At 39.1% G+C, this 25,081-nt stretch overlaps 1 protein-coding gene and 1 long non-coding RNA gene across 9 annotated transcripts in view; one reads left to right on the forward strand and one right to left on the reverse strand.

The window, feature by feature from the left end:
- Positions 1-25,081, reverse strand: part of ARMC2 (armadillo repeat containing 2) — an 87,475-nt gene that overhangs the window by 48,447 nt on the left and 13,947 nt on the right. For 4 of the 6 annotated variants that reach the window (XM_077926110.1, XM_077926107.1, XM_077926115.1 and 1 more), the window contains exon 2: positions 10,708-10,754. The gene's annotated coding sequence lies outside the window, so the exon portion shown is untranslated. Of the gene's footprint in view, positions 1-3,586; positions 3,646-10,707; positions 10,755-25,081 lie in introns of all 6 variants that reach the window. The other 2 variants (XM_077926111.1, XM_077926108.1) reach the window with 1 other exon arrangement.
- LOC114594027 (uncharacterized) lies at positions 1,593-23,795 on the forward strand. Of its 3 annotated transcripts, none has more exons than XR_013392282.1 (6): positions 1,593-1,683; positions 2,078-2,204; positions 15,800-15,895; positions 16,008-16,149; positions 21,433-21,494; positions 21,872-23,795. It is a non-coding gene; the product is annotated as an uncharacterized LOC114594027 (long non-coding RNA). The 3 variants fall into 3 exon arrangements; XR_003705858.2 differs by lacking the exon at positions 1,593-1,683 and adding an exon at positions 1,690-1,911; XR_013392283.1 differs by lacking the exons at positions 1,593-1,683; positions 15,800-15,895; positions 16,008-16,149 and adding an exon at positions 1,690-1,911.

Consider the following 25,081-nt stretch of genomic DNA (forward strand, 5'->3'; position numbering starts at 1 on the left):
AAAAGTTATAAGACAGAATCAGATATAGCAGTCATAAAAACACAAAAAGATAGTGTTTTTGGCATGATAGGCCCAAACTCACAAATCACATTTAAAAATTACTATATTGTGTGGTTTCTACAAATTTGCAGGCAGTGCTGGGTATTTGATGCTACTAATAAATAAATTGAGCCTCCACCTTTAGTGGCAGTATAGCTCAGATATCAATAGTTATTTATACATTTGCATATATTGTTTATTCGATTTTGCAAATCGGCACCATATTTTCTGCTTTTTGTTGGTGCTGCATTCTGCTTGAGCGGGGCAATTCTTGACTTGAATGTCCACTAAGTCTTCCATGACACTAATGGAGGTCAAGCTTGTTTATCCACTATTAGAGATCTTCTACTTGAAGGTAGCTGCAATAAGCTTTCAGAGGGTTCTCCTTGAACAGATTTTTAAATCCTCTGCCCCTCATGGGCGTAGCCAGGATTTTTGTTAGGAGGGGCAAGACCTGGGGGGGGGGGGCAGAACCAATGTGATTGATCAGTTAGTTAAGTATTTCTATTGTTTTACTTGATCTAGGGGGGCAGCTGCCCCCCCCCGGCTACACCCATGGTGCCCCTGCAAAACAGAAGCCCATGTTGTAATATTGTTCCCTGGGATTCCCAGATACAGTGGATGTGCAAATCTTGCCCTTTCTTCCAATAACTTACTGTAAAAATCTTGTTTGGGTGGAAATTCAAATACAAATAGCTTAACAGCACAAGGACCAGGATTACCATTACTATGCTTGCTGTATTACTGGGTGGGATAAACTGTACAGGGTCAGGGGAGGAAGAGCGCTTACATGAATCTCTCTGACCACTTGCATGAATGTAGGAAGAGAAGGAATATAGCAAATGGGTCAAAGGGATACTGTACTCCAAATGATTCTCCATAAAAACTCTGTGCCTACTACTCCATGCAGTAATGTTCTTGGACAGTCCTTTCAAATATCAACCCTACTGCAAAAATACAGCCCTCTAACAATGGTACTACACTGCATTTTAAAAGAGAAAGGTGTTTTTCTCCCTAAGCAAGTTGTAGATCAAGGATTTTATATATATATATATATGGATTCTTTTATTTATATATAGCAGCAACAGAGTATTTGAGAGGATGCGTCCTGAATATGAATCCAAGTGTTTGAATTTTAAAGATTTATGTCAAGAGACAAAAACAGTGTCTCTAAATTACCTCAGCATTTGGGCTAATAGAGGGGCCATATGTGTTTGTGCAGATTTCTTTGCAGAAGAGGGTTTTAACATATTGGTTCGATGTGCAGGTGTGGTGGGTCACTTATATTTGTCTCCAGTTGGATTAACTCATGCACTGTAAATAATTCAGCTTGACAAGATTTTCCTTTCAGTTTGCCTTATTACTAACCTCTTTTCTTCTCCCCCCCCCCCCTCGTTTTTCTTCTTCTTCTTTTTTTACAACAGCCCCCTCGCTTACATCACCGTGTAGTAGGATTTAAATAGCTATACATGCCATGTTTCTCCTGGAAACAAAACACACGATTGGCCAGTCCGGCAGCCAGCCTCTGCCTACCAACAGGGATAAGCCCGACCTCGCCAGCCAATAGGGGCAGGGCTCGTGCCGCGGCGAGAAGCCAATGAAACGTCTGTCACTAAGGGAGGGAAATACATAGAGGCATGAAAGGTCTGTCATGTGTGTTATAATATTCTCATGCCATGTCAGTGATTTTATTTTCGCTCTGATCTTAATGTACTTTAAATCGTAGATTAAAGAGATAAGTGGTTGATCCTTTGCTCGGGGTTCTAATTCGGTATCCAGAGAACGGAGCTCACTAGGAATGCGATGTGTAGTACTATCAGGTTGTAAAGGGGAGGGGGAAGGTGGAGGAGATTTGCAGGAGTGTGCAGTAATGTAAGTACAGTTTTTCTCCCTTGCTTTCTGGTGTGTGTGTGTGTCCCCCCCCCCCCTTTAAGGATCCCCGGGGCAGTGAAATGTACCATAAATCTCATGCCGAATGTAGCTCCTCTTGTGCTGTCTCTTCCCTACCCTCCTTATTCCATTTTAATTTTCTTGGAAGGGCTTGGAAAAGCAAAACAAAACCATCTTAAGATGGCTTGTGCGTCCAGCAGACGGCTGAGATTTAATAGTATCCCAGAATGAATGTTATGCAAAGAAGAAGAAGAAGCAAAAAAAGAAAAGAAAGGGTAAATACATTGTTTACATGGATACCTGTGCCTGTGTGTGTTTCTTTGTGTGTTGGGAAAATAAAGTGGAGCCGGGGATTGAGAGCAAGGAGGAAAAGAGGGGTTAGATATACTGTTAATGTCCTATCAAATCTTTGGTGTGTTTTTTTACAAAATAAGTAAAGGGGAAAGGGTACCTGGCTTGTTCGGAGATGTTGAAAGACTTGCAGGCTGCTGCTATTGCTGCTTGCAAATCCCTGACAGGGTTTTTATACATAAGAGAAGCTTCAGGAAAAGCCAGTGTGGAGCAATTTTTTAAAAATCCAGAATAGTAAGCAGTGCTTTCTGGGTTCCAGTTTGGCACAGCCAAAATGAATGTACCTGTCCATTGAGCCAAAGCAGATAAATAAGCCTCTTTTACAAAATTTTCATCCAAACCTAACATAGGTGGACCATTTTAGAGAAAGCAGAAAAGAAGAAACTGGGAGGATGATTTAGAGCTTATAAATGAAAAGTGCATGTATATAGCACTGCAAGCAAACTAGTCGAGTATGTAACGGCAGAGAGAAGCTTATGTTTACTTCTGTTTTATTGTCTTTTATTGGCTTCCTTTCATCAATTCTGGGCCTCTCCTCAAAACAAGACAGAATAAATGTTTCCCAAACAGAATGTTAAATATATTTAAAACCTGAACAGTGTAATATGACTAGATAACCACTAACAGCGGGCTGTTTGGTTGCCACACACAACTTTCAGAATTAAGTGAACGTGGTAAAGCTGTGGTACTCATGTGGGGCTTTGAGACTGTTGCATTATGTGATAATAGTTGACTGACTGAGTGATGTGGAAGAGGTATGCTTTTCTAGACTGAGAGACAAACCCCTTAAAAAGCAGGGGCAGAGCAACAGCAGTGAGGCAATCTAGCTTGCTTCATTTGATGACCAAGACATGTTTCCAGATGTGAAAGAAAGTGGCATTTGCCAGCAAAGGATAAAATTACTGCTTAAAAACCTTTCTGTTTAATTATCATTTTCCACTTAAATTTTATTTTTCTTGAAGTGTTTTTCTAAATTGAACGTTGAATCCAAGATACCCCTAAATATGTTTTTCCCCTAGGATGTTTTAACAAGGAAACAGGTAGTTGGAATCCTTCCTAGTTTCAACTCGGGATAATGACTCTCAGATTACAAATCTGCTTGGAAATGAAGCGGAACAAAACCAATGTGGAACATCAGAAACCCAGAATCTCATAGAACAGCCAGACCGTTCAGAGGTCTGGTTAGAAATAAGATATTTTTCATTATTCTTCCTCCTCCTCCTCCTCTTACTGTGAATGGCAATGGTGGCCCTCTAATCTTTTGATTCCACAGAGGGCTGAATCAAGGTCATAGGGTTATACTTACAGCAGCTCACCATAAACCCAGCTCTGGATAATGCTCTCACTTCCTCATTAATAAATTTTCTAAATAAAACAAACATTAAAACAAATCAACTGACGGCAGTAATGATGTTTCTAGGATTTCTGGGTCAACATAAGTACTAGAAACATTAACACAAAACTTATGGTCCAATGCAGAAACTTGTATGTTTTAGATTTAGGGCTTCATATGGAAATATAAAAAGACAGTCACACTACACTCCTAACCACATTTCTGAAGGGACAAGTTCCAACTTGGGAGTGAGCTGACAGTCTCACATTTTTCTAATCGATGTTGTTGCTTTTTCATACTGAAAGCATTGCAGCCACTGGCAACGTGTACTACCTTGGACAACTGGTCAGAGTTGTGGCCTCTTGCACTTTGCTGAGTAGTCCACATTATATCTATCTTTCACCTGTGCTTATTGCACTCTTATACCAGCGATTTTGGAAAGAGAAGCAGCAGCAGCACAATGAAGCGCGGGGCCGGCCTAATTACTTCCGATACATATTTTATTTGAACAAAGGCACCAGATGGCTAATAATACATTAACATTAAACAACATATAATATAACTGAAGCCAATGCAGTGGATGAATCATGATAAAAACTAAATCCTACCTAGCCTAACCTCTGCCACCAAAAGCTAGCCTAAATAACATTAAAAAGTCTTTAAATGTTTCCTAGTGCTTTTATCACATTTGGTGAGATATCAGTGTAATAAACCTAACTTAACCTAACCTTGCAAGAAATGACTTTCAAGTTCTAACATTGCAGTAGAGAAGACCTCACAACATGCTCTTGATGAGTCTGGGAGATGACAATGTGGAAGAAGTTGTCATGTATTTAGGATCCAGTTCAGTAAGTGGAGCAGAGATGGGGAATGCATGGGAAGTCTTAAAGACCCAAACAGGAGGTGGGCTAACACGATGTGTTTAAGGACATACTTGGGCAGCTATTTGTAAATAAAATTCTTCAATTCTAGTGTCGATTTCTTGCCTGAGGCAAATCGATCCATTCTGTCCCATGTCATATAAACCGATCTAAAAAGTACAACTACTTATAATAATTTCTGCCTCAAGCATTTGGGTGCAGATGGTATGTTGGGATTATTTTTTTAAAATAGTGCCACAAGATCATAAACATATTGGGTCAGGTTGTACATATCCCCAATGAATGACAATTCAGCTGCACAGACCTTGAATGGCGGTCAAAATTAAGACGAGTCAAAAACTCTTCCAAATAAACACATTCTGCATTTTCCCGTCCCAACGTTCTGTGGAAAAGCTGTGCTGTCTGGCTAGCTGGCCTTCCATTCTAAGAAACTGCCATTTTTCTATATTTAATCATAGGCATAAGTGAACCACAGGCTATTTTCCCCCCTGTTTTCCTGGAGAGAAGTTTTTATATTTAATTTTCTATTATTTTTTGGTAGCATTGGATTAAAGCTCTTGACTTTTTAATTAAAGATCAGAGGCACTGAAGGGCTGTTTCTTTTTTTGAATCGTGTGCTTTGCAAGATGAAACATGAAGTGCACGTTCACTTCATTCATCTTTCTCCACTAGTCAACAAATGCAAATTTAAAAATTCCCACAAAAGCAATGGGACGATTCTCCTCTCTCATGTGCTACAAATAGGCATTAATTATCAACATACACTGAGCCCAAACCACACTTGGTGGCAATCAGTGATGTCACTAGGGCCCTTTCTGCACTGTACATTACTGTGTGGATGTGCATGCATGCAATGTTGAATACCGCACAACGGTATTCTTTCTGATATTATGCCTTTCAGGGAATGAGATTTTTTTGTCGAACTTAGTTATACCACTTTTTCTGGGACAATGGCCTCTCCTAGTAAATGGGTTAGTGAAGCTTGAATTTCCATTCTTCTTAGTTGTCCTACCCTTTTCTCCATAAAATGTGTAACTACCTTGAATTTTGGCACAAGTAGAGTGTGCATTATAAACATTAAATGAGGCATGATCCCCACATCTGCAAGCAACAGTCAATACTTTCTGTGTTTTCTGTATTGTTATTTATAATTGTGGGGACTGTTGTCTAAATTTGGATATTGGAAGATAGGATAAGCAAGAAACAGAAATCCAAGGAAGTGGAAATGTGGAAACAATTGTAATGCGCCATGATATCCAACCAATATGATTCTTGCACAACAAAGGCACATTCTGGTGGCTTTAATCTATTGGACCTGGTATGCTAACTCAGTACTTTGTTATACTTCTGTCTAAATGCGCAGGGTTCCCCAAAGCAAACTATTTGCTTTACATTTTTATACCACCTTTCTGCTCCAAAACAGCTAAAGCATTTTTTAAAAGTAAAACACGAAGAGTATAAAAACAAAATAGGAATAAAACAAGGACAAACAACACCAAAAAATGGATAGAAGTTGTCTTTAGCAATTAAACTGTTGAATTTAAAAGCCTGTCAAAAGAAAACCTCTGTGATATCTGAGAGAGATACAGAGATCCAACTAGGAAGTTGATTCCAAAACTGTAGTGCCACCACTGACAAGGCACTGTCTGAACACTTACGCTCAGACACCATATTGAGTGTGTGTTCAACCTGGAGGAGAGGGGAAAGAACGTACAAGCAGAAAATGTGAAAATGACGGACATGGCTATAGTGCCCTTGGAACACCACCACAGCAAATAACAAGCAATATACTGAACACACAGTGTGTGAGGGATTGAAAGAGAAGAGGGAGTAATGCTACCTGAGTGCTCTGCCACCGTTAGCTGTACACCTTGTGGAGGAAGAGAGACTACACTGACTGTGAGTATACATACTCCTTCCCCTTTGGGGGTTGTTGTGGAATTCTTGCGAGAATGGGGACAGCTTTTTCTGCCCCGTTCATCCATCTGTGAGAATGCAAGGTAAAAATGCTCATGAGTGTTGGCTAGTACAGTAGTGGCAACAGTTGGAGTACCTGGTCTTTGACGGCAGAGAGCTTGCATGGCTGCGGGATAAGGGCCTTGCCTGTGTGCGCGCGATCCTGCTCCTAATTGCTGCAAGGTAGGAGCAGTATAGTTCAGACGATACCCATATTCCCATAGGGACTCGGGAGGCATGGGAGCGGGAGTACCCTGTGTGGGTGCTCTGTCCTGGCATCCCTGGGTATTGGAGTGGAGTAGAGTTTGGTGTTGGATATTTGTGTCTGGAATTCTAGAGAAGCGTTAGCGATGTGCTCCAATTCCCAGATGTGTTGCGAGCTCAGGGTGTAAAGTGCTCTTTCTCCATAGTTTCCTGCTACCAGAATTCCCCCTTATGAGCATAAAATGTGTGTGATGGAAAAAAAATATGCACCTGATCTAGGGATGGTGTAAAGTTGCACCATTGACCGGGGTGTGCGTAGTCTGGGAGAGTCTAGAATGTAGCATAAACGTGTTCTTCCTCTGTTCCGGCCATGTCGAAACCACAACTCCACTTGGTTTTGGCCATTCCACCAACGTATCTGCACAATTGTGCCGATGTATCTCCCACGGCAGCAGCATATCTGGTGTTCTGCCAGCATATAGAGCTCCCATCAAATCTTTTATTTCCTCGTCCAGTAAATCTTTAGTATGGGAATGTGCCCTTAAAGACTGGGCATTAGATGGGCATTAGATGGAAAGTGGTACACTTCAAGTGGTAGCCCATATGGATAAATTACATTGTTGTGGCACACAACTGTAACAATGAAAAGCTGCAGAATGGAATAATGTTGCCTCTTAAAATAGAGGAGTTTACACCAATGGGAGGCCACTGCAATTCTGCACCAAGACTGATTTTCAGATGGCAAAGCAGGTGACGCAGATCAGATGCATGTTACTGACACTGCAAACCAGTCTTGCTGCGTGTGAAAATATTAGGGCAGATGAGCACTGTAATTTTTTCTCTTTATTTTCAGAAACGCTTCCAGTAATTTTAGCCAGTTTAAAAAAAACATCCCCCATTCAGACAGATCCCAATCTTACGTCAGTAAAGGTCTCTACCTCTGGTAGGATTTTTTTAAAAAAAGATCATGAACATTTGTCGAAGCAAGTATCAGGCTTCTCTTTCATAGTGTAAAGAGCTGAAACAAAAAAGTACCTCATTCTTTTTTTTTTCTAGTCAAAGACATATTAATTTAATTATGCTGGACCTTAAATGCCGGGCATAAACATAGGCTAAGAGGAAGAAATAGTTGTGATTATGTAACAGCTAATGGCGCCCTATTAGAACAGCGAGTATTCCATGATAAGAGATCCCCTTTCCCCTTTACCCATCTTACAGAATTCTTACAAGACTAATTACTTTTCTTGCAGCTCTTCAGTGAAACTTTGTAATCCATACATTTATTGGCTATAGAAGGACATTTTCTTCTCTGCAATAATAAAATAAAATTTAGTCTTAGCTAGAGATACAGGCATCCCGACTTCAGGAATCCCAAGTCTTGATACCAGTGATATACACGTACATATTATGTATTATAATCAAGTCTGTGATTGCATTCCCTCTTAAATGTCTCTGATCAGTCTCTATATCGATTCATAGACCACCAGTTGTCGTTTTGGTGATGCAACTAACTTCTTTTCTAGCTATTGTTGGATTTTTAGCTAAATTCTCCATACAGTAGTTTTCTTTTGTAACTGAACAAATGAAACATTAGGCCCTCAATGAATTATATAATACATTTGAGATCTGGACTTTATGGAGAAAACATGCTGTTGTCCCGTCTCCGTCCCCCACTCACATGATATAAAAGATCCCCCCAGAACTTATTTATGGTGCAATTCACCCTTGCAACATTTTTCATGGGAGAACACATCTGTGCAATTAATAGTTCCGATGAACATAGAGAGATAAACTGAACATTAAGCTAAGATGTGTTATTTATGGGTTGCTAATTTGGTTACACATTTTACTGTGCTGGACTGCTGGTTAGATGTTTGTCTGATGAATAATGTGATATTTGAAGGCTTTAAAACTCTTGGTCCCGTAATAGGCATTATCATGTCTAGTTGATGACAATCGGATGTTAGCATAGAAGTGCAAATGTTACTACAGGATACTTACACTTTATTTATCTTGAGACACCTGAACTCTCTTACATATACTAACACAGGGGTAGGCAAACTAAGGCCCGGGGGCCGGATGTGGCCCAATTGCCTTCTAAATCCGGCCTGTGGACAGTCCGGGAATCAGCGTGTTTTTACATGAGTAGAATGTGTCCTTTTAAAATGCATCTCTAGGTTATTTGTGGGGCCTGCCTGGTGTTTTTACATGAGTAGAATGTGTGCTTTTATTTAAAATGCATCTCTGGGTTATTTGTGGGGCATAGAAATTTGTGCATTTCCCCCCCCAAAATATAGTCCGGCCCACCACATGGTCTGAGGGACGGTGAACAGCTGAAAAAGGTTGCTGACCCCTGTACTAACAGATTTATCACCTGCATAGTAACACTTGTTCTTTATATTTCTTTGTAATATAGTATAGTAAAATAGTTGTAAACTATTAGCAGAATTCTATACAACTTAAAAAGTTGCCTTGCAAATTCTATGATCCGGCGTTTTCACATTTCATAAAAAAGGAGGAAATTGCCTCTATTCTTTCATTAAAATATGAAATTGACATAAAAAAAATAAACAGCAGTTCGAAAGATTACTTAATATTTCCTTTTAAAATTCTCCTTGCAAGACAATCACTCATTGATAAATCATATAACTATGTTATTGGTCATCACTTTCCAAATTTTATATAGCACCCTTGCCCTTCCCCACCCCCCGCTTTTCTGCTTGAATTATCCTTCAGGATGAAGGCTCTAAAGTTGGCTTTCTAATTATATAACATGGGAATGACATAAGGCCAAATTCTACTTGTGCTCTCCACCCACCCTATATGTCTCCCACGTATCCATTCTCTTTCTACATTAAATAGAAAAGTATTTCATAAAAGCACATTATTGCAGAGCATAATTTTGCATTCATTTTTAGGTTCTTTTGTAAGTACTACAGTGGGTTTTTACCCCTTATTTCATCCAGTATTTGAGGGGACGTTTAAAATATCTTGTCCCTTTCCAGAAAATTGTGGACTCTTACTGTATTATGTATTGATTTTGGTTTGGACTATGACAAATGTATTCTATATTTTGTGGAAGTGTTGGCAGTTGTTTTACCAAGGGTTTTACCAAGAAGGCCATTTGCTGTATAGATTAGAAAACAAATAAGAATTATAATGCTCAAGGATGTGGGTTTTCATACTTTTGGCCACTTCTCCTCTAAAGTTAATACTGTACTTTACAAAGTAAAATAATCTTTAAAGTAAATCCTGCTTTCCAAAGTGTCAAGATGGTGGGCCAGATCCAAACAAAAATATATGAATTGGGTGGAATTGTTTCAAAATATGTCTGCTGAACGTGTTGTAATTGGGAAATGTTGTTCAAATTATTACTAAAATGTATTGCAGCAACCACGAATTGAGTGGAGGAAAAAACTAACACAAACGGATACTGCTGTACTCCTTTTTTGGACAGTCGTTTAACACACAACGTCCAAATCCTGCAGCACAGATCATTTACTTACAACCTTGTGCAGGTTATAGCATGAAATAAATTTTAAATAATTTGATATAAATAAGGAAGGATATATACATCACACAAAGACGCCAATTGTTCTAGGTACCACGTTTCGAAAAAAGGGTAAACTAGGAAACCCAGAAAGCAGGACATTTTAAAACGGGCCTTTTCAATACACCAATGGCTAAGACTATTTAAAAACAAAATTAAATAGTCATTCGGCAATCTTAGAACTTTATAAAAGCTGCACTTCTTTTAATTCCCTCTCCCCCCTCCCCAGTAATTCCGAGTCAGATGCCATCAGCAACATTTACTCTTAAGTAAGAGAGTTGAAAATGTTACCGTTAACTCTTTTTCAATGCATCAAGCTTAATGCATCCTTTTTTAAAAAAGAGCAACACAAAACCAAATACACTATCAAAGCATTTATAGCAACTTTTGCTATGTGATTTTATTTTTCAGAAATTATCCAGTACAGTAGCGTCCATGTTAATACATGTAGCATAGACCAGGTCATTAGCTGCACAGTAAAAATAAAAAGGATTTCTATTTACCTTTTAACTGTTCCAAGATCTATCCAAGTGATTTAGAAAATGTTGACCTGCAAAATATAAGAGTAATAATCTAAAATGTTCTATATCTGGAATTGTAATTTCTATTTCCATTTTCAAGGTGTATGCTGATGAGACTGATTATGTGATACTTGAGTCTTACATAACCAAGACTTGCATTACAAGCATTTCATCCCACCCTTACCCCAAGATTTAATGAAAAACAAAATAAAGGAATGTAGCTGTTTATCTTTAATAAACCTTGTTGCGATACATTGGACACATATCAGATTTAATGGAAATACAATGCATGACTAAAATTATGGTTATGTAAGTGATAAATAGGCAACAATATAGACAAATAGGTATGCTATAAAGTAATATTGTATCGATTTTTACAACACTCTTTTTTATCAGAATAACAGGTTGTCTACTATTAATGGTCTGCCTAGATAATGAAACTAAAACATTGCTTTGCTTCTTAAAATGAACATACCACATTTCTTTTTAACCCTTTTGCTTTTCTACCCATCTTGCAGGTAGAAATAATCTCCTAAAGGGTTTAGTTTTTTTATGGATAGAAGAGCAGAATGCATATAAAACAATACTATGCAACTACATTCATATTAGGATTGTGTCATCCTATTATAACAATTTAAAGTTGAATTTATCGTAGTATATATAAAGGGCCTGTTACCCAAAAAAGAGCCTATTTGCGAAGCCTAACTTACACCTATAGGTGGCAGTCTGCTTTCACTAAAAAGATGCTGGACTTCTCATTCATAGTGTTCAGAACTTGTGCATGGAAATTATACTGGTGATGTGCATGCATGTACGTGCTTGGAGAGAAGGGGATCAAGGAGGATCTATGCTCATTAAACATACAAGAGAGAAACTTGTGTAGCATTGTAACCAATTTACAGTTTCCAGAAACGAGTGAAGATTAAATGTGACTTCAGAAGGGTTGTTGTGAGTCTTGGTTTAATTTATTCACTGATCGGGACTGAATTAATTAAAAACATTATAGATGGAAATAGCCCAGTAGTTCTGCAAAACAAATTTTCAGCACCAGAAACTAATGCGTCAGTTTAGTTTTTATATTGGAACTACTGGGACTTCCATGATCCAAACCTCATTTCTGTTATCCAAACCTTCTATTATCTGGTTATCAGCATTTCTGGCAGTAATGTCCTGAAAGGCCAATAAAAGGTAAAGGTACCCCTGCCCGTACGGGCCAGTCTTGCCAGACTCTAGGATTGTGCGCCCATCTCACTCAAGAGGCCGGGGGCCAGCGCTGTCCGGAGACACTTCCGGGTCACATGGCCAGCGTGACATTGCTGCTCTGGCGAGCCAGAGCCGCACACGGAAACGCCGTTTACCTTCCCGCCAGTAAGCGGTCCCTATTCATCTACTTGCATTGCGTGCTTTCGAACTGCTAGGTTGGCAGGCGCTGGGACCGAGCAGCGGGAGCGCACCCCGCCGCGGGGATTCGAACCGCCGACCTTTCGATCGGCAAGCCCTAGGTGCTGAGGCTTTTACCCACAGCGCCACCCGCGTCCCTGAAAGGCCAATACCATACCCAAATTACGGCTACTGCACAAGCCCAGCATTTCATCCATCTTGCCTTAATCTTTCACTTGCTGAAGCAGCAAATCAAAAGACCCTGCCCTTTTTCTTGTCCCAGTTCACAGTGGCCAAGATAAGCTGAGATTTCACATAAGGAAGAAAAGGCAGCCCTGTATCAGGAGGTTGTTCATGTTTGATGTTTTATTATGTTTTCATATGCGTTAGAAGCTGTCCAGAGTGGCTGGGGCAACCCAGCAAGATGGGCAGGGTATAAATAATAATAAAAGTATTATTATTTGCTATTATTATTATAGTCCTATAATATTCTGACGCCAGTTTGCGGGGAAAGGCTGTGTTTGAATTATTGTCTAAGAATACCTCACAAATGGTGACGATTTTGCCCATTCTCATTTACCATATTTTTCGCTCTATAAGACTCACTTTTCCCCCTCCAAAAATTAAGGGGAAATGTGTGTGCGTCTTATGGAGCGAAAAATATGGTAAATGAGAATGGGCAAAATTGTGGGAGCGCTCCTGCCGCGCTCCGGAGGCTTTGCGTTGCTTTCGCTGAAGCCTGGAGAGCGAGAGGGGTCGGTGCGTACCGATCCCTCTCGGTCTCCTGGCTTTGCTTCGCTTTCCCTCTCTGTGCAGCGCCCCTTCAGCCAAGCGGGAGGAGAAATGGAAGGGGCTTCGTTTCTCCTGCCGCTTCGCTGAAGGGGTGCTGCGCAGAGGGAGAGATTTTTTTTTCTTGTTCTCCCCCTCTAAAACAAGGTGCGTCCTATGGTCGGGTGCGTCCTATAGAGCGAAAAATACGGTGATTATACAACCAATGCAAGAAACTATCCTATGCTGAGTTGGCTCAATGCTCCATCTACCTCCGCATTGTTTGCACTGACCAATAGAAGTGCACCAGAGTTTCAGGCAAATGCTCTACCAATGAGCTACAGTTTTTACCCCATAAGCTGCGGCCTGGTTTGTGCACTCACCTGACCTGTGCTCCATTTTATGAGCTGGAAGAGCAGTTTCTCTCTTCCATCATGCATATAATGTAACAAGGGAGGCAGGTGCTGCATTCACAGATCTGTACTTTGATGGCATGGTTTTTGCTTTATTAGCCACCCTGTTTTTATAAAGGAAGAGCTATTAAAACTGTTATTTAGACGCATGAGTCTTCAGCTTCACGTAGGCCGTGAATAGTATAAGAAAGGCCAGGAAGGGTGCCCCTTTGTGCTGCCTCCTTAACTGGAGTGCTAGTCCAATGGGTGTATAAATGGCAACGTTTGGATAAGTGTGCTAGTGCTGGCACTATCATTATTACTGCTGCTATTTAGCATTTGTTTAGTAGAATCAGTGCACCATTGCACTGTCTGTTAAGAAGACTTTTATAGATAGGACAGAGGGAAACGGAAAGGGCAGGACTTGATAAGCAAAAGTAGAAAGGATAAAATAGTGATGACTGCAGGCAAAAGAATAGCATCATCTCCAGACTATCTGTATTTCAAGGGAGGGATTCAAGTGAACACGAAATCTAGGTTTGCACAGCTAAAGTAGGTGAAAGAGCTCTGTTGCATCAAATTCACTTTAAAAAAACCTGGTTTTTGCAGTTAAGAAAGTGATGGGGAAATGAAACTACAAAGTGTGGGGTGAATGAATGATTAGCAGGAAGATGCACAAGCAAATTGGGATGTATTCAGGATGAATGCTCATTGTCATAGAACCTCCTTGCAAACAAACAGAACAAATTCTCAATAAAGACCAGACAGAATTTAACCTCCATGTAAGCTTTGTGTAAGCAAATGTGGGTGAATGCTCAATAAACAGGATGTCTGGAGGAGCCCTGAGGACAGTGTGTGCTAGTAAAATATCTGTAGAAAAGTTGGGTTTTGCAGACAGATTCGAAGGAGGGAAGAGAGGTGACTTAATAGACAGTGGTGGGAAGATATTTAGGATTAGTGCATTAATTAAAAACTGGGATATAAACTTAAATATGAAATCAATTATTATTTTTTTAAAAATTGGTTGTAAATTATTTAGTCTCGTTGTTCAACTGACTATGCTTTTACCTTTAAAATGTCAAGGATTCTGTATGATGTAGACTATTTCTGTGTTAATATTCCTAGCACCCTTGAACAACATTAGCTGAACAAATATTGCAGTGATGATACCCTGGAGTAGTTCCCTAAGTCCCATTACAGTTGGATAGAAATAAAACCTGTTTAGGACCAACATTTCCTATATATAAGATACACCTTGAAAATAAGATTCCACCATCCCCAGATCTGAAGGTTTCTGTAGCAAAATGGCACACAGTAAAAATGAGGCTTTTGACAATTGCAGTGTGATAAAGTGGAGCAGGATCCATATGTACTCAGTTTTGCTGGAGTTTATGAGGCTTTCACGGGGAATTCCTTTTGCAGTATAGATGCAATTGATAGAGCCACAAAAATTAGATATGGAGGAGAATTCAATACTCTTGAAATAGTATATGTCTCCTGTTATGGCCACAGAGGCCTTAGTGAAAAATGTAAATCTTAAAAGTCACTTAAAAGTCTGGATAAATCATTCCACTTCTCACTACTTCTCAATCACTTAACTGAAGGCCGAAAGAAAGCAGAACATTTAGACTGCTGCTCCGAGCCAGACAGTTGCTTCGGTACAACTGAACCATGGATAAACCAGATATAAAAGGCAGACCTTTTACATTAAAAGTAAATAGATTGGAAGGTGGACGGTTAACTATATTCTTGCTCATCAGCCTGACTTCTAAAACCTCTGAATACAAACAGAATTAAATATTTTAGGATTTTCTTGATTCATAAAGCAGCACTCCTCAATTCTTAGATTAATTTGTACAGTCTATACTATATACAAGTGAGGAGATACCAATTCATAATGTGATGGATGCAATCTAAATGCAATATATGCTGCTTGACACAAGTTTCCATTGCTTCAAAGACATTTTTGTCGGGATTGTTTTATAGAGTGTAAAGGTACACCATAAAACATCTGATGCTTTCTACAAACAAGTCCTCTAGCTCTCTTGACTATTTTATTCACCTTTGGTTGCAATTTTAAACACGCAGTGCAACTGTATGAATGTTTACTTGGAAGTAGACAACACTATTTTCAGTAAGGCTTACTCCCAGGTAATTGTGGGTAAGATTTTTCCCAGTTTCTACGGAACTCAATGGGATATATGTCAGAATAAATACAGATATATTTGGGGCATAAGTAATAATATACAATAATTAATTAAACACATATTAAAAGATTATGTGCCTGCTCCCAAGGTTACAGTCTAAATAAATCAATACCGGCAAATTCTGAAGTAACAGATTTTGCTGCACTAAATACAGCTAAATACGATGGAGCAAGTATTGTTTGTAAACCACTGCTGAATTTAACAGTGGTAGTAAATATTAGGAGCGCTGATATACCGTACAGGAGTAAGGCTACAGAGTCCAGAAATGCATGTGTTTGGTTTCATATGGTTTTTGTCTTTTTGTTTTTACATTTTACACCACCTTAGGTTGAATATCTGGAAGATGAATCTTATGTTCTTGAGGAGTTAGACTTCATATTGACGGGATTCAAGAGATGAATTCTGGATATTTGTAACGAAGAGGTGATTAAACGAGTCATCTTTTGCTATGATCACTTTTGCCATGTGCTTATTTCCCAATTCTTCAGAAATAAACAAACGTTTCGGACAGCTAAAAATTGATTTTGCTCTGCAGAATGCAGCAGCAAAATACGAAGCATCTTACTCGACAACATACTCCCCCTCCGATATGGCTAAAATAGACATCACTGCACTTCATCGTTATACAGTGCTGGTACGATCGCAGTGCAAGAGTATCCTGAGGTATCCATTGAAAGGTAGTTGATTCAGACTATGATTCTCTGCTTTTGAAATGAAAATGTATTATAAGTGTTCGGTCAAGCAGTTACTTTGTTTTAATAGTTAATGTAAATAAATATATAGATCAGTTAATACTACGTCTCAAAGCAAATGATGTTTTGCAGTTATTTTACAAATATACTAGCTTCTCCTAAGTATACAATATAATGTCACTGTTTGGGAAATCAAACTTGTGTGACTCATGAGGTGTTCATAGGCTGTCACCGCTGCAAGGGCTACATCTCTGATTGCAACTGGAACAGAAATCCATCTGTTAAAGCTGTGATTAATTCATTGATCAACTGCCCATGCCAACTAATGGATTCATGCTTCACCCTGATTTGAGGATTCCTTTAAAAATCAGGTATTTTAAGATAGGTACTTATCGCTTCGCATCAGCATCATGATTAGCACCGGAAATGTGGAGCTTTCAAGTGAGCCCCCATATTTAACTGTGTGTTAATAGGATGGACACAATCCAAATATATTTCAAGTACAAGGAAATTCTGATTGCAAGGAAAAACAATGACTAATCTGATGCAAAAATGCCAGGTGCCATCCAAATCTATTAAATGTAAGTGCAGCTTTTCTATAATTTAAAATGCAATGTGGATTACACTCTTTAGTAATGACAAATTCCAGACAAAATAATGGAAGCAGATGAAATATGCTTACAGATAGGCTAAAATAAATTGAATAGTAATATTAGTTTAATTTATTGTTTTTAAGAATGCTCATAGTAGTTTCAGAAGTGGTGATAGCCATGTATTTTAGCAGCTGAGGATGAAGTTTTCATTGAACAACAATTTATTTAAAAAAATAAATAAATAAAAAATAAATGATCATTCTCTGCAACTCTGGAAGTTTTGGCCAGCAAAAACAGGAAAATAATGCTTAAAAATAACTATTGATCTTATCTTTTTGAAGTGCTTTTAAACATTTTTTCTTACTGAAGTCTGCCCAAGCTGACTCAAACGTCATCAGATAAATATAGAAAAATCGCCTCCTTGCCCGCTAGAAAGTTGAAGCAAGGTCAGGTCTACATACATATCATGTAATTTAAGGTTGCCAGATGTCTCTTACTTAAAGGACTTTCCTTATTCCAGAACAGCACAGCTCCATAAATGCAATGATCATCCCTCCTTACTTTAAAATCTTCCAGCTCCATAGAACTTCACAGAGACTTCAGCTTGGCAGTCTGCTATGCTTTTGAAATTTTGATCTGGCAACCTAATTGCAGCAAAACTTCATCCAGCATGTGCGTATATTTCATTATTTCCCTGCCCTCAACTCCTACAGTGACAGTTTAGATAACTCCACACTTACATAAGCTTTCCCCCCACTACAGCTTCTGGTTGTTCTTGCTATCAGGGTTGTTAAAAAAAAACCACTTACCATGAATTTTTTTTATAGCTTTTTTCTGTTTTGTTTACAGTAGTATTTATATTTGCAGCAAAGCATTTGGATCTATTTTGAAGTGTGCTAATTCATACAGTAGCAACCTCTAAATATAATGCTGTAATAAACATTGTTGTGCATTGTTGTTGAATTCAGTCCTTCTCTACATACTTGGCTGCAGCTGTCCTTCTGGTATATTAAGGTTAAAAGAAAAGGTAAAAGGTAAAGGTACCCCTGCCCGTACGGGCCAGTCGTGTCCGACTCTAGGGTTGCGTGCTCATCTCGCTCTAGAGGCCGTGAGCCGGCGCCGTCCGAGGACACTTCCAGGTCACGTGGCCAGCGTGACGAAGCTGCAGCTGGCGAGCCAGCACCAGCGCAGCACACGGAAACGCCGTTTACCTTCCCGCTATAAAGCGGTACCTATTTATCTACTTGCACCCGGGGGTGCTTTCGAACTGCTAGGTGGGCAGGAGCTGGGACCGAATGACGGGAGCTCACCCCGCTGCGGGGATTCGAATCGCCGACCATACGATCGGCAAGTCCTAGGCACTGAGGTTTTACCCACAGCGCCACCCGCGTCCCTTAAGGTTGCCGTTAATTAAAACACCCACCAAGATAACTAAGTTATAGTGCAGCAATGGGGAATCTGCAGACCTTCAGAAGTTGATAGACTGCAGTTCCCATAATCCCTGATCGTTGTCCATACCCTTCTAGTGTCCTGATTTTCCAGGGAGAATCCTGGAATTAAGAAAGCCATCCCGGCTTCTGATTTCATCTCGAACTGTCCCTATTTCCCCTGCTACTGCTGCTGCTGCTGAGCTTGAAGAAGAGGGTGAGCTGGGGCTTGTCCTGAGCAGAGGTGGTGGTGAGGGAGCACCCCATGGCCTCTCCAGGACTGCTGCCGCTGGCCTCCTCCCTTGGGCAGCTTGTAGCGGCTGCTGGAGAGCGGATGAGGAGGAGAAGAGGCTGTTGCCCAGCCCCACTGACTCCGAGAGGCAGGCAGAGGGCAGGCCCGCCCTTGGTGGGAACAAAGGAGTGGTAGAGCGGAGCGCAAGGAGTCTTGATTTTTTAATTAAAGAATGCTTTGTGCATCCGCATTCAATCCTCTTTTCTAAAATTTATTTCTTGGTGTATGTTTTTCTTTTTGTAACCCTACCAAAGAATAAAATAAAAGCAGGATTAAGGAGCTTTCTCAGGACAGTGGAGGGTGTGTGGGCTGTGTCCCATTGGTGATGGCACTCACCATTCTTCTGATAGGAAATGCTCTGCAGGGAGGGGAACAAAAAAAGGGGGGGGTTGAGGAGGGTCTGTTGGGGAGGAGTAAGAAATGTCCTTATTTTCATCTGAGGAATGTTGGAGGGTTTGCATTGTCCATGCTGTTGGGAGTCAAACACCTGGAGAGCCACAGATTCCTCACTCCTGTCTTGTGGTGTCAGAAGGGCTGGAATGTAGCTGGAAGGATGGGCAAACTTACTTAGCAAAAGCCTAATTGCCCGTGTCTCCAAAGACCTTCTTTGGGTGCGCCTATGAATTTGGATACATAGAACAGAGCTTGGGAAATTCATTTTAAAAGGGGTTGTGTTGCGATATCCAAAAAGGAACAAATTCCAGATGCAGTTCATCCTTTTATAAAACTGACTAGTTCAGTTCATGTTGTGTTCATCCAAATGATCGTTGGTAATATTTTTCACCATTCACTATTATGTTACAAGATGCAATGCTGAAGTATAAAATATACATAAGAACACTAAGAAAGCATTGAAACATACACACACATACAGAGAGAGAGAGAGAGAGAGAGAGAGGAAGGGATGTGAATTGTTTAAAATCCACCAACGATTAAAAAGTATAAATATGTGTAAAAAAAACAAAACATGCAAAAGAATGGACTTGAAGATGAACTAGAAATTATTAGATTCCCCGCTCCCCAAAAAGTCCCATTTGGAATGCAGAACTTCTAATTGTTTTAGATCCCACCCAATATTATTATTATGGTCCGTTATTCTTCAAAACCTTTCCAGAGACTTAACAATGCCTCCATCATAGCTTGTTTTAAACCGTACATTTTTCTATGAAGTGCAATAGTTATTGGATGGCAGAGTCAAGATAATTGATGGTAATTGGTTTTTTGTAGGGGGACATCTTCAAGGAGCTCATTTTGCTTCGGAATCTTGCAGTTTAGGATAGTTATATTCAGCTGGCATAATAAAGCAAATGGGGATCCTTCAAGAGATTGAAATTTGCATATTAAATAAAGGTATATTGATTTCTCTCGTGGAAATATACCAGGCCAAGACACAATGTTTCATATTTAATATTTCTTCTGGTACTTAATTTTTTAATAGGTTGGTAACATGTAGAGTGTCTTGGCCTGCTTTACTCATCTTTTTTAGCGATATTTTTCTGAGGGAGGGCTTTTCAAATACCCAGTACTAGGTAATGGGTGACTTTAAATTTGCATATATTTAAATGAATAACAAAATGCTAATATACTATAGCCACCTTGAGGGGTGGTAATCTTACTAGTACTACAACAAATGAAGTTGAAAGAAAACTATTTTTATAATGATGACACTTCAATTATACTATTGTTTTAACACTGTCAGTGAGTTTTGCAGAAGCTGTAAAGAGTACTCTGCTCAAACCAAACCAAATCATTTCTTTTTAAAAAAAACTGATCTACAAAAATGTAAAGGTACATCCTAAGATAATTGCATTACATTGCTAATGCAAATCCTATTTAAAATAAAATTTGAGTCAATTAGGTTATATTCATGGATATAAAACCTTTTGATTAAAGAGCTGCTCTTTATTAAACCAGGAAATGCATTTTAAAATATATTAAACTATATATTTTAAATCCAAGTATTTGTAAAAACTGCAGGCAGCAGGCTCATCCCTGGTTTTTTCCACACGGGTATCTATTGTGTGGCACATACATACATACATGATCTGCAAATAACTGATATATGATGCTCTATTTTAAAACTCATTTTATTCCCCTTCAATTTTATGCAAATTTGATTGATTACTCAATTTAACCTTGTATGGTTGATATGAGTTAAGGTTTCATTAATGGTGTGACAATTATAAAAATTAAGAGCAAGTTCTTAAAGCATTTTTTCAGCAAATAAGAAAGCACACCAGGATCATTTTCTCCTTATAATTGTCTCATGAATTGTAGATAGGTGAGGATCCTGCCCTGCCCCATCGCCGCCCGCAGCTTGGGATACCTGATAGCACAAGATTTCCTTTTGTTTTTCATGTCATAGATTAACAAACACTTACCAATCTGATTGTAAAAGGAAGCAACTAAAAATAGGAACGAAGTCTACCAAAGACTGTGGTAAATATATAAAGTTATGACCTAGTGATTGATAAATTATAGCAATTTCGAATCAATATGAAATTCCTATGTTCGGTCGTATTCATTCTGTCATACTGGCATCAGTTTAAATGTATGTGATGGGGGGGGGGGGAATGACAGAGAATTCAGTTACATAATCCATTAACCAAGATGGTTCAGCAGAATCAATGTCACATTAGGTGCTTCATGGCAGCCAGTTGCTGGAAAACAAACAACAGAAGCCACATTCTGCAGAATGTTTTTGCACAGCACTCCACCTTTGCTTCCCCAGGGTCCCTGAAAAAGAGTGCCGCTTTTGGGTCTATGCTGAAGATTGCATGGTGACTGGAAACAGTGCAGGATGCATCAACCTGACTCCTAAATGTACGGCATGCTACAAGAGTTATTGGGCTTCTTCACACTGGCATCCAGGCTTCATGCAAAGTGCTGCTTTGATCTGTTTGAAAATAATTTGTTATGTTGTATAGAAGTGCCATATTCTTCATACTCTTCACAGGCGGAGAGAGATCTGTCAGGAAACAGTGGACCGACGTAAAGTAAAGGCATTCCTTACCATAGGTAAAATATTGTTCAGGTGAAATATTGTTTGTGTAGATTCTTTGTTCATTCTTATTATATACATCAATTTTATTCTAGCACTCTGCACGTAGCATGCTTGCTTGCTTATTTATTTACGAGACATTGTTTCACACAAAGTATTGGGTGAAACATACAAAGTATTAACTCTGGGGTTCGGGTTGATTTAAGTTAGGGCTAGTAGCCTTTTTTAAATAATATTTTTTTCTGTAAGAAAAATAATGGTTATTCAGGTGAGGGCCTTGGCAAGCCACCATGCCTTGTCTGTTCTGTTTCTTGTCAATAATATTACTTGGTACACATCTCAGTATCTTAATGCATAAGATATAGAGTTATTTTTTTCTCTCCTTCTCTGACAGAACTCAATCAAAATACAGCCCCTTCAAAGATTTCAGCCAAAACAGAAATATCCATAATAAGCAGATTCTATCAAGGCCTGGCTCTTAAGACTCTTACATTTGTGGTTAGCAATGTATTGTTGTTGTTCTATGATTTTCTAGTGTTTAAAAGTGCGCTACTTGCTGGTTAAAAACAAAACAGAGGAGAAAACAAGGGAAGTGAGGAATAAGGGATTTTTGCATACAATAATGTTTATGAATAAAAATGGAAATTTAAGTAGAAAAACAAAATGTGAACTATTTTATTTCACAAGAGTCCTCCCATCCAATATTTCTTTTGGTGAACACTTAGAAGCCAGTGGTGAACTTCGCCATTCCCTGTCATGGATGTAACTATACACAAAACTGAAAGGTTTCCCTCGTCCTGTTAATGCTACAGTGAGCAAAAACTTCGAAAACAGAGAAGGACAGATTTGGCTGAGGAGAAAGAGGTTGAACAGTTATTTTTATCATAATGTTATTTGTTGAGGAAACTCTTTTTTTGTTCTTTGTTTCAAATTAAATAATCTTGACTTTCTAAAGTCCAGTGCTATGCTTTACTACATCAGCCTAGGTGCTCAGAATGAACACAAAGCAGGATGTTAGCAAAGCTAGGCAACATCCCTGACAAAATACAGAGAGATAAATGTTTAGGATCAGAGTACTAGTCAGAACCACTACCTGATAACTGAATGAACCCTTAAAGATGAAGAAACAGAAGAACGGAAATGTTTCTAAAAGAAACACTGGCAGATTATAAATTTGAAAAATTAATAGGGGGAATGTTGGCAGATTATGGGAGTGACAATTAATACACTTCTGTTTATTACAAAGGAAATGCATAAACAACATGACAAAATTTGGTGGCATTTTAGATGTCCTCATTAAAGGCCGATGGCAAAATTCCAGCCGATCATATTTTAGCCTGATCTTGTCCAGAAATATCTAAGGAAACCTATGTAGGATGAGGTTTGTAACTGCTATCTTCAAGTCACACAGGCAATATCTTTCTCTCCTCCACCCCCGCTCTTTAAACTGGGAAGAAAGAAGTTGCTGTAATTGTAATATTTCTTGTACTGTATCTCACTCCTCTGCAGTTGCACACAGTGCAGTGTACAAAAATAAAAAACAAAACAGCCATTTATATTAAAAGCAGCCATTCAACACCATATATAATAAAGTAAGCTTTAAAGCCTGAGGTGGCAACATCGTCAGTCAAACAACCATTAAAAGCTTTCAGAAACAAAAGGGTTTCAATTTCTTTCTAAGAGGGAGAACCAAACACGGTTGAAATGGAATTAATAACTTAATGAATAACTGTTGCCTAGCTTGCTTTTTTTTTTTTTAAGGCACAGCATTTTAACAGTTAATTTTCCGTAGTCACCATTGTAACCAATTCTGTAGTGGTGACATTGACTCAAGTATTCACTGACATTGACCAAAGGATGACAAATGGGGAAATAAAGATGTTCAGATGTTCTGGTTCAGCTACGTTTTACTCAGAGTACCATATTGACTGCAAGTCCTGCTCCCTGCCTTGCATCCTTTTTCCACCTGTCCTAGAAAGGCAGGGCCCCGACTGACTCCAGCTACAAAAGCTGAGCCTGCTGGGTATTGATTAGGAGGCGGTTGGGGTTTTCTGGCGAAGGAGGGGTGTTGTTACTGCTATTATTGATATTTTTTAATCTTTATTTTAGATTTCTTATGCAGAAATGTATGCGGAAATTGTGTTTTTTATGTGGAAATTGTTTTAATTTGATTGTTTACTTCTTAATGTTTTATTTATTGTTTATGGCTACTTTTGTTATGTTTGTAATTATATATTTTTCATGTTGTAAGCTGCCTTGAGCATGGTTTTAACTATGGAAAGGTGGCATACAAATAAAATTATGTATGTATGTATGTATGTATGTATGTATGTATGTAGACTCATTGAAAATGGACCTAATTTAATTGTTTATTATATTTACTGGGATAACACAGTAATATGGGCAACATATTTGTTGTTGTTGTTGTTAGGGTCTACTCTGAATACAACTTAAACGCCCTCCACCATTTGTAAACATACTTCATGTGGAACCTGTTTTAAATTTCCACTTTCTCATATGCATGTTTAATTTGACAGTGTTAAAGCTGCCCAGAGGATTTAAATAAATAATAAATATAAAATGTCCAGTTATCCATGAAAACTCAGATAGCGATGATCGGTGGGACCATATAGGAAACGTCGCATTTCTGTGACTTGGAGCGGGTAGCAAATTTACACAGGTTACAGTTGCCGCCTTTTCACTACAAATTTGACTGCCTGACAGAAAGCAGCAAAAGGAATGAATCTAAAAGAGGATTGAAAGGTATCCTGCACTAAGGCCGAAGTGAACAGAAGGATCGCTGAAAGGATATTACTCCCTTTTTAAATCTGGGGCACATGTTAAAAGTTTCCCTCAGGCAGCACATGCATTGCTTTTATTTCTTCAACACATAACCTGAACTGACAGTAACCTTGGCACCAATACATGGGCAATATTTACAAAAGGATGCACCATTTCTGAACAATGTCTCCCTAATGTAGGATAGGCAGGCTTTTCTTGATCATCAGGCATGCATGTCGTCTTGGTCCAGCAATTTTGTTTGCAGACAAATGTAGTCATTGTGGACCCAGAAAAATAAAGAGAGAGAAAATTGCTATTCTGCATTGGAGTTTTTGTTTCCTTTTATCATTCTGCACATGTCCTAAGGCGGTACATAGAAGTTTGCTTTGTATCGGGCTTTTAATTGGTGTGAGCATGTCTGGCTTCTTCACTACAAAGCTTCTGGCAAATGCTGGAGACACACCTCTTCACCCTGGCCTTTCCACCAGATCTAAGAGCCCTATCCCTGTGATTGTAATCTGTTTTTTAAAAATTTAATTCTGAATTTTAAACTGTTGTAACCTGCCCTGGAACCTGCTGGTGAAAGGTGGGGAAGAAGAAGAGGAGGAGGAGGAAGAGGAGGAGGACAGGCAAATGTACTAATCCCATCAATGTTACAAAACCACTGGGAGTTAAGAGGCTGGTGCACTCATTTGTGTGTGAGAAAGACAGTTTGCTCTCCCTTGCTCTTCTAATCCCCACCCTTTTGGCCCAAGACAAGGCTAAACAATTTTCTTGGCAGCAGCAGATGAGACAGCAGTAGTTCCTCCAGGCTGGGTAAGTG

This window comes from Podarcis muralis, chromosome 3 (genome assembly GCF_964188315.1).
Source record: "Podarcis muralis chromosome 3, rPodMur119.hap1.1, whole genome shotgun sequence".
Taxonomy (NCBI): Eukaryota; Metazoa; Chordata; class Lepidosauria; order Squamata; family Lacertidae; genus Podarcis; species Podarcis muralis.